Source organism: Chlorocebus sabaeus, chromosome 4 (assembly GCF_047675955.1).
Source record: "Chlorocebus sabaeus isolate Y175 chromosome 4, mChlSab1.0.hap1, whole genome shotgun sequence".
Lineage (NCBI taxonomy): Eukaryota > Metazoa > Chordata > Mammalia > Primates > Cercopithecidae > Chlorocebus > Chlorocebus sabaeus.
This window is the reverse complement of record NC_132907.1, coordinates 15,966,783-15,979,059: the sequence shown is the minus strand read 5'-3', so window position 1 is coordinate 15,979,059 and position 12,277 is coordinate 15,966,783. Positions and strand designations below refer to the sequence as shown.

Genomic DNA, 12,277 nt, shown 5'->3' with positions numbered 1-12,277 from the left:
TATCTCTACAGTCTTTTCTTGTTCTATTTTTTTTCTCTTCCTCATTCAAAGACGAAAATAGATTAATGTGAGACTAGGGTTGAGAGTAGATGTTATTTGCAAAATATTTCAGTTCCTTTTCTTTCTCTGAGTTGCATGGGGCTGGCAACTTAGTGCCGCTCTCCATAAGGGCCCCAGGGGAGCTTGCCACGAGTCATCATGACCCCGGCACATGGTTCAACCATCCTTGCTCTTGGTGCTCTCTGTTTGAGGGTTTTGATCCAGACTTGGGACTAATGCAGAATGACTTGCTGTAGAAAGAAAGTCAAGCCTTCAAAGATGAAAGAAGCATCAAGCTGGCAAGGTAGAGCCCTTGGGTCATTTCCAGACACAGTCTTTTCCTTTCTACAATCTCTATTCCTTTCTACCTAGGAGTTAAAATACATAATTTAAAACATGCCTGTTTTCCCATCTTTTTCATTCCAGGAGAGCAAGCACCATCAGTAGCCCAAATGCCTTTGTAGTTGCCAAGCAAATATCTTGGTGAACCAAATACAAATAATGCAAGTTGCTTTAAAGATGATTAGATTTCAAGTAAGAAATCTTTTTTTCTGTCCCAGGAATGCATTTTGTCATCTACAGGAAACTGAGTCAGTAATTATTTGGTGGTGTTTGACATACAGTCAAAACCAGGGCATGCGTGATCTTGTCAGGAGACAGACTTTAGAAACCACTTAAGTGGTTTAGGTGATACAATGGTGAAAATTCCCTTCTTTTCAGATTTGAAGATTTGGTTAATAATTGACTTTTTTCTTGATGTTTTGACTTTTTGGTCTATTAGGTTTGCTTTTCCCTTGACTTGAGACTTGGGACTGGGTTCTTTGATAACTTCTTTTAATCTGACTGCTTTATACTGAGTTTTTATATTTTACATTTTGCATTGAGGTATTTCTTAAGTTTTTGTTTTCTAAATCAGGGAAGAAAACTTTTTGATCTAAGACTGATTAAGTTGAGTTTTTTGTGTAAACTTGGATCTGTAAAATTCACCTTGATTTTGTTCATGTACGAACAAAGCCAGAAAGTTAATGAAGCTGATTCGGAGCGAGAATTGATCAGCCATTTTTGCTTGACTTGTAATAAAACACAATTAATTAATTATGGTTGGTTGACTAAACATTTCACCCTCAAAGGACAGTCTGATGGCATTAATTAGTACTGCTGCCTTTCTAATATAAAAGTTTTAACTACTCCATATTTATGGTTTTATTGATCCCTCTTTTAAAAAGTCAAAACTTTTGATTAGTTTAGCACGAGACGTTCTTTTCCGAGCTGCAAATCCTCCTGTAGATGCTGCTTAGATTCAAAGACTGCTCAGAACCCCTTCTCTATTTACTTTTGTTTTCCTGGGATGGCTTTTCAGTACCAGCCTGGGTGTGCTGTCTTTGTGTGCTATGAAAATCACATTGTTCTATTGGTTTTCATATCTCAGAGCAGAATCTACTTGCCCCCACTTGGCCTTCAGAGAATCTGAGGGTCATTTTCTGGGATGTCCAGTTGCATGTTTTCTCCTTTAGATCTGGCCCAGAAAAAAAAAATCATTTTGGAATTAACATTTTTCATTTTGAAGCTTTGACCAGTCCAAGAAGCTCATTTTAATGTTTTGCTTACCATTCGCCAATACTGCATTTCTAAGAACACGGGCACATTTAGGATATCATTTTACCACATGTTATGGCACTAGTTCAGGGGAAGCTGCTACCAAGACCCAGTCTTGTTTTTGTCTGGTCGAGCTGAGACCAGAGCATTTTCATAGCAGTTACGTCTATGCTTATTTCATATGTGGTTTGCTACTTGAGTATGGAACTCTGGACATAAAAAATAACCTGACATTTCTTCTTTGTTTTCTTGTCCATATGTGTCCATCATGGTTAATTTAGTTGTAGACACTAGGACAATCAAAGACACTGACCTGGTTGATTGTGAGTCCTTAGGGCTTGTTAGCTGAAAAGACAACTTTTCAGTGTTTCATCTGCTAGAACATGGACCAAGCAAAGTATCAGCAGTTAGGAGATAGTCATGGCCTGGATGTGGATCCAGTTGTATATCTTCCAAGGGTCTTCCCATCTTGGACTAAGCCTAATACCCACAGGACCTAGACTATAACATTTGGAAAGAAATGAGGAAGGTTAGACTAGGGTGGCATCTAACATCCCTCAGGCCCCTAACTTGGACGGTGTCACTCACTGGGAGAAGAAATGTTGAATGAGGACAGGTTTGTGGGGCAAAGATGATGAGCATTGGCCAGGACGCACTGGGCAATTTCTGCTGGAAATTGGAAGAGTATGATTATCGCTGGGAAAGGAAGGGAACTGTGAGATACTGAATTGATCCCTTGGTATGTTGAGTATCCAGGGGGCTGATAGAGAAGCAAGGTGTATCCTGAGGAGAGAGGAGAGTTTGGGTTTCTACCAAGGTGGAGGGATTGGGAAAGCAGATATTGAGAACGTTGAGCCTAGCACAGAGCACTGTTGAATGTGTGTAGCTTTGCACACCCTGCAGATGGCTTGTGTGTTCTGTGTTTGAGACTGTCGCACTATCTTTTGCCTGCTTTCCGATTTCTTCAACTGAACCTGCTCAAATCCCCACCTCGATTCTCTTCCCTCCTCTCAGGGTGTATCTTGTGCAGGTGGATCACAGGCTTTCCTCTAAGGGCAGAGCATACAAAAAAGAATTACAAAAAGGAATATGTGTCCACTCCATAAAGCTCACGTCAGATGGTGTTTGGCAAGGGCCTGACCTGACCCTTTCTTTCACCCTATCAGTCTCCAACTTGACGAACAGAGAGACTTTATCTTCCATTAAACCTTTCAATCAAGCCTTATTCTCTTTTCCAGTAAAGAAAGCTGTAATGCAGCCTCTTGGGTCTGTTTTTAATGTTTAGTCCTTTCAATTACATATGCCTGAGACAGCTGTTGTTCATTCTCTCTCTCCCTTAAAACACACACGCATGCACACACATACACAATGTGGTAGCTGCACCAAACGCCCAACACCTAATGCTTGTGACCTCATCCTTGGAAAAAGGCTTAATTTGCAGCAAAGTATACAGTATAAAAATCTGTACAGCACTAAAGGCCGCTGTGTATATCATATCATCCCCCTAAAATCAGCCCTTTAGAGAATGCACACAGAGAGAAATCCCTCACAAATCAGAGAAGAGTGATGACATAGAAAAGCTGAAAATGTTTTATGTGTCACAACAACATCACAGGACTAGAAAAATTAGAGATGGGCAGTGATGTTATAGCCTAAAGCAATCCAACACCATAATTTATATTCTTCTTGTAATAGTAAGACTGCCACCACTTTAAAGCTGAAAATGTGAATTTTGTCCATTAAAGGTATTTTATATATATATATATATATATATATATATATTTTGCTAAGAAATTCTGTCAGGGCTTTGCCTTCATATTTGCCACAATGAAAGAGAATTCAACATTTCTTTTTCTTTTACAGCCTACAAAGTGCAACATGAAAGAGAAGGGATACTATGTAAACTGTGAAGTATTTCACTTGATTTGATGGTTCCAATTTGTTTTCTATAGGGAAAAGCTGGGCTTGGATTTTCTTATTTTAATACTTTGCTAATACTTTTGTCAGCTGTCTTTCCTCCTTCTCAGTGTTTTTGTTTCAAGTGCTTGTCTTGCACCTTAAGCATCCAGCTGACCAGGCAGTCAGACCTTTTGCCTACACTCACCGGGCAGGCCCCATCCTCACGTGCACATCATCTCACCTGCAGGCGGGAGCCGTCCTCATGATTCTCTTTGCCTGCTCCAGGAGAACCATCTCCGGTTCAAGACAAATTTCTGCCTTGAGCTCTTTCTCTGATTTCTTGCTTCATTACTTATTCCATTTCTCTCTTATATTTCCAGTCTGTTTACTCCTCACTCCTTAGCTTTTTTCCCTGTGTTTTTTGGATCTCCTGAAAATCTCTCCTGTCTCAAAAGAGAAATGAAAGCCTTTTCTTGGCACTGATTACTCCTCTAGCTACTGTCTTCTCTTGCACGTGCAGCCCGGCTTCTTGAAGAAATGGTTCGGTTGCTCTCCTAGGCACGCAGCTCTTCCTCTTTCCAGCTCTTGCTGGTGGGTTTTGTCCCTATTCTACTGTAACTGTTGTCACCTGGATCAACAGTGAATTTCCAAAGCTTTTCTTTCCTTATATAACTTCAACTTTCTGTTCATATTTAATACTTACTTTTGAATTACACCAGTAATACATAAAAGCAAGTTCCCTAAAAAAAAAAAAAAAAAAAAAAAAAAAAAAAAAAAAAAAAAAAGAAAGAAAGAAAACTCAGACAATACAAAAGTAAAAAGATATAGTTCCACCCCCTCCCCCTTTATTTCCCCAAGCCCATTTACTTCCTCAGAATATTTACTGGTAACAGTTTGTTGTGCATACTTCCAGATTTTTCTGTACATTTGCATATGGATAGATAGGTAGAATGATATAATTAGAGACATTTTATTTGCTATTCACATTATTCGCCACCTTTTTATGTTCATTTGGAGGGCTTCTTTTAACATTAGTTTATAGGGATCTGAGTCTTATCTCGAAATTTTCATTCCTTTTGTTTACGATGTCTCTCCTGACTCTCCCTCTACTCCTTTGACAATTTCTTTTTGTCCTATTTCACTACTCCTTGTGTTCTGTCGCTTTCTTTACTGAGGCTGCTTGTGTAGGGCGTTGCTTTTGCTCTCCCTGTTTCCTCACTTGGATCCACTCCCCAGACTTAGGCCATGTAGATAGAGCTGCTCTTTCTCAATACTTGCTCTGCTACATACCATGCTATATGCATGATATCTCATGAAGGAGCTCAGTGAATCTGAGTATTGGAGAAATGAAATGACCTCCTGAGGGCCACCAATCTAGTAAATGACAGAGCTGGAATCAAGTCCTGGGCAGGCTGACTCCAAAGCCTATGCACTTAACCACAAAGATATATAGCCTCCATTATATGTAGAAATTCACCCACATGTATTTTTCTATATTGAATTATCTATATATCATCTGTCACTGGGTGCTCAGAGTTACTTGATACTAAGCAAGACACACCCAAACTCATGTATTTCTCTAGGCAACTTCATATTCTTTCCCTGGATAGGAATGCAAAGCATAGTCTCCTATACACTCAGTCACTCAAACCAGCAGGATATCATCCCCTGACCCCGCCCTAACTGCTCACTCCAGTCACTGCTTGTGGATTCTACCCCAGAACATGACTGTTCTCTGTTCCTCCACATGTCTGCAGCATTGCCCTGGTGCAGGCCACCAACACCAATTGCCTGGACTATTGCTCTGCCACCTCACCTGTCTCTTCCAGGTCGGCTTCCTTCCCATCCATTCTCTACAATTACTAGAGTGCCCTTTCTAAGCAAACATCTGATCTGCTGAAGGAATCCCGGGGTTCCTGGTTGCTTTTAGTTATTATAATTCAGTTTACTTCTTATTGTAGAAAATTTTAAATGTATGCAGAGAAAGAGAGATAATGGTCCTCCATGTTGCTTTAAGAAGATAAAATATTCATTATTTCACTAGTATTTATTGCTTCCCTACCCAATGCTAGACTTTACCCTGAGTTCTGGGATGGAGTGAGCCAGTCCAAGCGAGGTCCCTCCGAGCTGACCTCTGTGAACTCCTCGTGCCACTGCTCCCCTTATGTCCTGGGCGCCAGCTGGAGCCACCACATACAGGAATTTTAATGTGTAGGAATGTCTCTTCCAGTCTAACTTAAACCAACACATCTTTCAGGATGGAACCCTTAGCAGCTTGCATCTTCTTTCCTGGTCCTCTTCCTCTGCCAGCAGGAAGGCCTGACCATTCCCTTCTTTGAGCCCTCACTGTAACTTCTTATTTCGCTCAAAGCACCTAAGAGATTATTGCATTGATTTGTTTATGTGTCTGTATCTCTCTGTCAGCCTGAATTCCTTCAAAGCAAATTGTGTACTACTCATGTTTTGTGCCCTGCCCCAGCATGGTGCCAAATTGCTTTTCAGAAATGCATGTACTGATTTAATCTCCCTCCACTAGGGCAGAAGAAAGCTGCAATCACTTTTTAAAATCTTTACTATATCAGTGGGTTAAAAATGATGTATTGGTATAATAAGCATTTTCTTGATTATTGGTAAGATTGTGTTTTGCTATCGCTAATATCTGTCTATATTTCCTGTATAAATTATCATCTCATATCCTTTTCCGATTTTTTCATATTGGTGTTTTTATAGAAGATTTTTAATAAGCTCTTTGTAAGACAAAAATATATTCATCTTTTATATTTGTTCAAATCACCCTGCATCATTTTTTTGTCTTGTAGTTATACCTATGGGATTTTTTTTTGACATTAGAGTTTTTGAATTACAATGCAGTGAAAGTATATTACTTTTGGGGGGAAGTTGTTCTATTGCTTTTTAAAAAATATTTTTAAAAATCAGGGTATACTTCATATACCATAAAGTTTATCATTGTAAAGTGTATAATTCAGTGTTTTTCTAGTATAGTCACTAGGTTGTACAACCATCACCACTAATTTCAGAGCATTTTCAACACCAAAAAAAGAAACCCCATATCCGATAGCTGTCACTCCCATTTCCCCACTTCCCCTAGCTCTAGCCAACTACTAATCTCCTTTCTGTGGAGATTTGCTCATTCTGGACATTGCATATAGATGGAATCATACAAACATTTTGTATTTCTGATTTCTTTCACTTAGCATAATGTTTCCAAGCTTCATTAATGTTGTAGCATATGTTAGTACTTCATTCCATTTTTTTTTTTTTGCAATCATCTAGTAATGTTTTTTTAATGTTTTTTTTTTTTTTAATTTTACTTTAAGTTCTAGGGTACATGTGCATAACGTGCAGGTTTGTTACATATGTATACTTGTGCCATGTTGGTGTGCTGCACCCATCAACTCGTCAGCACCCATCAACTCATCATTTACATCAGGTATAACTCCCAATGCAATCCCTCCCCCCTCCCCCGTCCCCGTGATAGGCCCCAGTGTGTGATGTTCCCCTTCCCGCGTCCAAGTGATCTCATTGTTCAGTTCCCACCTATGAGTGAGAACATGTGGTGTTTGGTTTTCTGTTCTTGCGATAGTTTGCTGAGAATGATGGTTTCCAGCTGCATCCATGTCCCTACAAAGGACACAAACTCATCCTTTTTTATGGCTGCATAGTATTCCATGCTGTATATGTGCCACATTTTCTTAATCCAGTCTGTCACTGATGGACATTTGGGTTGATTCCAAGTCTTTGCTATTGTGAATAGTGCCGCAATAAACATACGTGTGCTTGTGTCTTTATAGCAGCATGATTTATAATCCTTTGGGTATATACCTAGTAATGGGATGGCTGGGTCATATGGTACATCTGGTTCTAGATCCTTGAGGAATCGTCATACTGTTTTCCATAATGGTTGAACTAGTTTACAGTCCCACCAACAGTGTAAAAGTGTTCCTATTTCTCCACATCCTCTCCAGCACCTGTTGTTTCCTGACTTTTTAATGATTGCCATTCTAACTGGTGTGAGATGGTATCTCGTTGTGGTTTTGATTTGCATTTTCCTGATGGCCAGTGATGATGAGCATTTTTTCATGTGTCTGTTGGCTGTATGAATGTCCTCTTTTGAGAACTGTCTGTTCATATCCTTTGCCCACTTTTTGATGGGGTTGTTTGTTTTTTTCTTGTAAATTTGTTTGAGTTCTTTGTAGGTTCTGGATATTAGCCCTTTGTCTGATGAGTAGATTGCAAAAATTTTCTCCCATTCTGTAGGTTGCCTGTTCACTCTGATGGTAGTTTCTTTTGCTGTGCAGAAGCTCTTTAGTTTAATTAGATCCCATTTGTCTATTTTGGCTTTTGTTGCCATTGCTTTTGTTGTTTTAGACATGAAGTCCTTGCCCATGCCTATGTCCTGAATGGTATTATCTAGGTTTTCTTCTAGGGTTTTTATGGTATTAGGTCTAACATTTAAGTCTCTAATCCATCTTGAATTAATTTTCGTATAAGGAGTAAGGAAAGGATCCAGTTTCAGCTTTCTACTTATGGCTAGCCAATTATCCCAGCACCATTTATTAAATAGGGAATCCTTTCCCCATTTCTTGTTTTTCTCAGGTTTGTCAAAGATCAGATGGCTGTAGATGTGTGGTATTATTTCTGAGGACTCTGTTCTGTTCCATTGGTCTATATCTCTGTTTCGGTACTAGTACCATGCTGTTTTGGTTACTGTAGCCTTGTAGTATAGTTTGAAGTCAGGTAGCGTGATGCCTCCAGCTTTGTTCCTTTGACTTAGGATTGTCTTGGCAATGCGGGCTCTTTTTTGGTTCCATATGAACTTTAAAGCAGTTTTTTCCAATTCTGTGAAGAAAGTCATTGGTAGCTTGATGGGGATGGCATTGAATCTAGAAATTACCTTGGGCAGTATGGCCATTTTCACGATATTGATTCTTCCTATCCACGAGAATGGTATGTTCTTCCATTTGTTTATGTCCTCTTTTATTTCACTGAGCAGTGGTTTGTAGTTCTCCTTGAAGAGGTCCTTTACATCCCTTGTAAGTTGGATTCCTAGGTATTTTATTCTCTTTGAAGCAATTGTGAATGGAAGTTCATTCATGATTTGGCTCTCTGTTTGTCTGTTACTGGTGTATAAGAATGCTTGTGATTTTTGCACATTGATTTTGTATCCTGAGACTTTGCTGAAGTTTCTTATCAGCTTAAGGAGATTTTGGGCTGAGACAATGGGGTTTTCTAAATATACAATCATGTCATCTGCAAACAGGGACAATTTGACTTCTTCTTTTCCTAACTAAATACCCTTGATTTCTTTCTCTTGCCTGATTGCCCTAGCCAGAACTTCCAACACTATGTTGAATAGGAGTGGTGAGAGAGGGCATCCCTGTCTTGTGCCAGTTTTCAAAGAGAATTTTTCCAGTTTTTGCCCATTCAGTATGATATTGGCTGTGGGTTTGTCATAAATAGCTCTTAGGATTTTGAGATACGTTCCATCAATACCGAATTTATTGAGAGTTTTTAGCATGAAGGGCTGTTGAATTTTGTCAGAGGCCTTTTCTGCATCTATTGAGATAATCATGTGGTTCTTGTCTTTGGTTCTGTTTATATGCTGGATTATGTTTATTGATTTGCAAATGTTGAACCAGCCTTGCATCCCAGGGATGAAGCCCACTTGATCATGGTGGATAAGCTTTTTGATGTGTTGCTGAATCCGGTTTGCCAGTATTTTATTGAGGATTTTTGCATCGATGTTCATCAGGGATATTGGTCTAAAATTCTCTTTTTTTGTTGTGTCTCTGCCAGGCTTTGGTATCAGGATGATGTTGGCCTCCTAAAATGAGTTAGGGAGGACTCCCTCTTTTTCTATTGATTGGAATAGTTTCAGAAGGAATGGTACCAGCTCCTCCTTGTACCTCTGGTAGAATTCAGCTGTGAATCCATCTGGTCCTGGACTTTTTTTGGTTGGTAGGCTATTAATTATTGCCTCAATTTCAGAACCTGCTATTGGTCTATTCAGGGATTCAGCTTCTTCCTGGTTTAGTCTTGGGAGAGTGTAAGTGTCCAGGAAATTATCCATTTCTTCTAGATTTTCTAGTTTATTTGCATAGAGGTGTTTATAGTATTCTCTGATGGTAGTTTGTATTTTTGTGGGGTCGGTGGTGATATCCCCTTTATCTTTTTTTATTGCGTCTATTTGATTCTTCTCTCTTTTCTTCTTTATTAATCTTGCTAGCAGTCTATCAATTTTGTTGATCTTTTCAAAAAACCAACTCCTGGATTCATTGATTTTTTGGAGGGTTTTTTGTGTCTCTATCTCCTTCAGTTCTGCTCTGATCTTAGTTATTTCTTGCCTTCTGCTAGCTTTTGAATGTGTTTGCTCTTGCTTCTCTAGTTCTTTTAATTGTGATGTTAGAGTGTCAATTTTAGATCTTTCCAGCTTTCTCTTGTGGGCATTTAGTGCTATAAATTTCCCTCTACACACTGCTTTAAATGTGTCCCAGAGATTCTGGTATGTTATATCTTTGTTCTCATTGGTTTCAAAGAACATCTTTATTTCTGCCTTCATTTCGTTGTGTACCCAGTAGTCATTCAGGAGCAGGTTATTCAGTTTCCATGTAGTTGAGTGGTTTTGATTGAGTTTCTTAATCATGAGTTCTAGTTTGATTGCACTATGGTCTGAGAGACTGTTATAATTTCTGTTCTTGTACATTTGCTGAGGAGTGCTTTACTTCCAATTATGTGGTCAATTTTGGAATAAGTGTGATGTGGTGCTGAGAAGAATGTATATTCTGTTGATTTGGGGTGGAGAGTTCTATAGATGTCTATTAGGTCTGCTTGCTGCAGAGATGAGTTCAATTCCTGGATATCCTTGTTAACTTTCTGTCTCGTTGATCTGTCTAATGTTGACAGTGGGGTGTTGAAGTCTCCCATTATTATTGTATGGGAGTCTAAGTCTCTTTGTAAGTCTCTTAGGACTTGCTTTATGAATCTGGGTGCTCCTGTATTGGGTGCATATATATTTAGGATAGTTAGCTCTTCCTGCTGAATTGATCCCTTTACCATTATGTAATGGCCGCCTTTGTCTCTTTTGATCGTTGATGGTTTAAAGTCTGTTTTATCAGAGACTAGTATTGCAACCCCTGCTTTTTTTTGTTCTCCATTTGCTTGGTAGATCTTCCTCCATCCCTTTGTTTTGAGCCTATATATGTCTCTGCATGTGAGATGGGTCTCCTGAATACAGCAGACTGATGGGTCTTGACTCTTTATCCAGTTTGCCAGTCTGTGTCTTTTAATCGGAGCATTTAGTCCATTTACATTTAAGGTTAAGATTGTTATGTGTGAACTTGATCCTGCCATTATGATATTAACTGGTTATTTTGCTCGTTAGTTGATGCAGTTTCTTCCTAGCCTCGATGGTCTTTACATTTTGGCATGTTTTTGCAATGGCTGGTACCGGTTGTTCCTTTCCATGTTTAGTGCTTCCTTCAGGGTCTCTTGTAAGGCAGGCCTGGTGGTGACAAAATCTCTAAGCATTTGCTTATCTGTAAAGGATTTTATTTCTCCTTCACTTATGAAACTTAGTTTGGCTGGATATGAAATTCTGGGTTGAAAATTCTTTTCTTTAAGAATGTTGAATATTGGCCCCCACTCTCTTCTGGCTTGAAGAGTTTCTGCCGAGAGATCTGCTGTTAGTCTGATGCGCTTCCCTTTGTGGGTAACCCGACCTTTCTTTCTGGCTGCCCTTAAGATTTTTTTCTTCATTTCAACTTTGGTGAATCTGGCAATTATGTGTCTTGGAGTTGCTCTTCTCGAGGAGTGTCTTTGTGGTGTTCTCTGTATTTCCTGAATTTGAATGTTGGCCTGCCATACTAGGTTGGGGAAGTTCTCCTGGATGATACCCTGAAGAGTGTTTTCCAGCTTGGTTCCATTTTCCCCCTCACTTTCAGGCACCCCAATCAGACGTAGATTTGGTCTTTTTACATAATCCCATACTTCTTGCAGGCTTTGTTCATTTCTTTTTCTTCTTTTTTCTTTAGATTTCTCTTCTCGCTTCATTTCATTCATTTGATCCTCAATCGCTGATACTCTTTCTTCCAGTTGATCGAGTCGGTTACTGAAGCTTGTGCATTTGTCACTTATTTCTCGTGTCATGGTTTTCATCTCTGTCCATTCGTTTATGGCCTTCTCTGCATTAATTATTCTGGTTATCAATTCTTCCACTCTTTTTTCAAACTTTTTAGTTTCTTTGCGCTGGGTACGTAATTCCTCCTTTAGCTCTGAGAAGTCTGATGGACTGAAGCCTTCTTCTCTCATCTCGTCAAAGTCATTCTCCGTCCAGCTTTGATCCGTTGCTGGCGATGAGCTGCGTTCCTTTGGAGGGGGAGATGCGCTCTTATTTTTTGAGTTTCCAGCTTTTCTGCCCTGCTTTTTCCCCATCTTTGTGGTTTTATCTGCCTCTCGTCTTTGATGATGGTGACGTACTGATGGGGTTTTGGTGTGGGTGTCCTTCCTGTTTGTTAGTTTTCCTTCTAACAGTCAGGACCCTCAGCTGTAGGTCTGTTAGAGATTGCTTGAGGTCCACTCCAGACCCTGTTTGCCTGGGTGTCAGCAGCAGAGGCTGCAGAAGATAGAATACTGCTGAACAGCGAGTGTACCTGTCTGATTCTTGCTTTGGAAGCTTCCTCTCAGGGGTGTACTCCACCGTGTGAGGTGTGGGGTGTCAGTCTGC

At 39.6% G+C, this 12,277-nt stretch overlaps 1 protein-coding gene across 5 annotated transcripts in view; it reads left to right on the top strand.

Annotated features, from left to right (window-relative positions):
- Positions 1–12,277, top strand: part of RASGRF2 (Ras protein specific guanine nucleotide releasing factor 2) — a 270,212-nt gene that overhangs the window by 82,618 nt on the left and 175,317 nt on the right. The gene's annotated exons all lie outside the window — the stretch shown is intronic.